This window comes from Gracilinanus agilis, chromosome 2, assembly GCF_016433145.1.
Source record: "Gracilinanus agilis isolate LMUSP501 chromosome 2, AgileGrace, whole genome shotgun sequence".
NCBI lineage: Eukaryota > Metazoa > Chordata > Mammalia > Didelphimorphia > Didelphidae > Gracilinanus > Gracilinanus agilis.
Genome location: NC_058131.1, coordinates 238,000,870 through 238,003,612, shown reverse-complemented (window position 1 = coordinate 238,003,612; position 2,743 = coordinate 238,000,870).

Sequence of the window (2,743 nt, the reverse complement as noted above, 5' to 3'; positions counted from 1 at the left end):
CAATGATCCAGCTAGAAGAATACCTCTTTCACAAAGCCTTCCACACACAATCCATTTGGAAATGTTCTTTCCCTCTTTGCAACTCTAAAACAACAATGATAACAAATGCTTTTTATTGCTATAATGGGGGACTAGACAACAGGGGCTGAGTCCTTTAGCATGTACCATCTGTTTGGATACTTGGTGAACTTGCTCCTGGAAATGCCTATTGATGTGGCTTGGAAGGGTCTTGCCCCCACTTCAGAGCATGTCCAAATATTCTGTAGCTAGCTGCTGCATTCCACTTACTACATGGTAAAGAAGAGCCAAATGAATGCTGAGAAACTCATGTCTCTTTCCTTCCTCTTTTCCTACCTATGGGCCATGAGGTATAAAGATGGCTCTCTGAGTTCTGGAGGCCTAGTCTTCCCCTCTACTAAGCTGGCCCATGGACTCCTGACCTCTCAGGCAAAAAGCAAACATGTCTAAGACAGGACTACCTCCCATTTGTGTCTACTTTCCTTTGGTACAGAGTTTGGTGAGATTTTAAAAGGTCAGAGGAGTCACTCAAAGTCCAGTGTTCACATTCCATAAAGATGTATTGGGGCTAAATGGGATGGAGGTGCTTTTCTAAAAATTCATTTATTTAATTAATTTAGAAAATTTTTTTCCATGATTCATGTTCTTTCCCTCCTCTCCTCCCTCAAACCCCACCCCCACCCCCCGGTAGCCAATGGGCAATTCCACTAGGTTTTACATGTATCATTGATCAAGACATTTAATGGACGTGATTCTAACCCTGTCCTACCATCACACATTATTGTGGTCATTGACTAGATGGTTCTCCTGGTTCTGCTTCCTTCTGTTTGCATCAAGTCCTACAAATCTTCTTTGAAACTCTCATACTCTGTGTGTACTTCTATGTGTTTACAGAGTTGTTTGTTTTTTTTAAACCCTTAACTTCTGTGTATTGGCTCCTTGGTGGAAGAGTGGTAAGGGTGGGCAATGGGGGTCAAGTGACTTGCCCAGGGTCACACAGCTGGGAAGTGTCTGAGGCCGGACTTGAACCTAGGACCTCCCGTCTCTAGGCTTGACTCTCAATCCACTGAGCTCCCCAGCTGCCCCTACAGTGTTTTATTTATTGGATCATTCTTTATAAACATGTTTATCTCATTAGGATGACAGTTCCTCAAGAACAGGGACCTTGTCTTATTTATGTTGGTATCTTTTATAGTGCCTAAAACTTCTTGGTATTTTATAGTTACCTAATAAATGTCTATTGAATTTTTTTTTTTTTTAAGTCTTACCTTCCATCTTAGAATAAGTACTGTTCCAAGGCAGAAGAGAGTTAAGGGCTAGACAATAGGGATTAAGTGGCTTGCCCAGGATTACACAGCTAGGAAGTGTCTGAGGTCCCATTTGAACTCAGGACCTCCCATCTCAAGGCCTGATTCTCAGTCCACTGAGCCACTTAGCTGCCTTGCTGTTGAATGTTAAATAGTTAATTTTGAATGAACATTTATTTTAAAAGATCAAGTGATTAAAAGTTGGTTTAGTTATAACATAAATCTTCTGATTTAAGGTTTAGTTTGAAGTTAAAGTGGCCATTTCTGAGAAGGGGCAATAGTGTAAAGAAACAGGATTAGAATAGGCTTTGGCCTAGAGATAAAGGAAGCCTAGATGAAGCCACAAATCTGATAAAAAGTGGGCTTAAACAAACCATTGTCTAGTAAAGAGAGTTATTCTCAAACACATGTGTTTATAAAGAGGCAGCATGGCAAGACAGAGAGCTGGCCCAAAAAACAACAGTTCGTGGGTTCCAGTCCTGCCTCTGACATACATTGTCACTCTGGCTCTAGGCAACTTTTTTTTTTTTTTTAAACCCTTACCTTCGGTCTTTAGAATCAATACTAAGTATTGGTTCCAAGGCAGAAGAGTGGTAAGGGTAGGCAATGGGGGTGAAGTGACTTGCCCAGGGTCACATAGCTGGGAAGCATCTGAGGCAGGACTGGAACCCATGAACTGTTGTGTTTGTTTTTCTAAAAATCCTTACCTTCCATCTTAGAATCAACACTATGTATTGGTTCTAAGGCAGAAGAGTGGTAAGGGCTGAGCAATGGAGGTTAAGTGACTTGTCACACAGCTGGGAAGTGTCTGAGGCCAGATTTGAACCCAGGATCTCCTGTCTCTAGGCCTGACTCGCAATCCACTGAGCCACCCAGCTGCCCCTCTGGACAATTTTCCAAGACTCCAAGTTACAGAGAAAGTGCTGACTTGTGCTGACAAAAGGAGTTCTTCACCTAGGGCTTTCCTATGCCAGTGAAGTTACAGATGCAGACCCAATGCCTATCTATATTTTGTAGTTTTTATAGTCTCTTTTTTTAGCCTATAATGAATTACTGTTTTGAGAATGCTGAGATATTCTTTGGAATAACTAGATAATAATTTCACTTCCTTTGGTGCAGGGCATTGTATCATGAACCACTCAACAAAAAATGTTTTGAATTTCTACTTTTTATAAAGCACCAACTTGTGTGCTGAGAGGGAAAGAAGCAGTATAGTGGGGGGAATCCTGGATTTGAAGTAAGAAGACAGAGTTAAATCCCAGCTCTTTTACTCCTTTCCCACTGCCTTAGGCAGATCACTTCTCTGGGTCCAGTTTCCTCATGATTAAAATGAGGAAGTTGAACAAGTGTAGCACCTGGAGTCTCCCATCCCCTGTATGAGGCCCCCAGAGTAGCTGCGCTCCTTCCCCCCTCCCCCC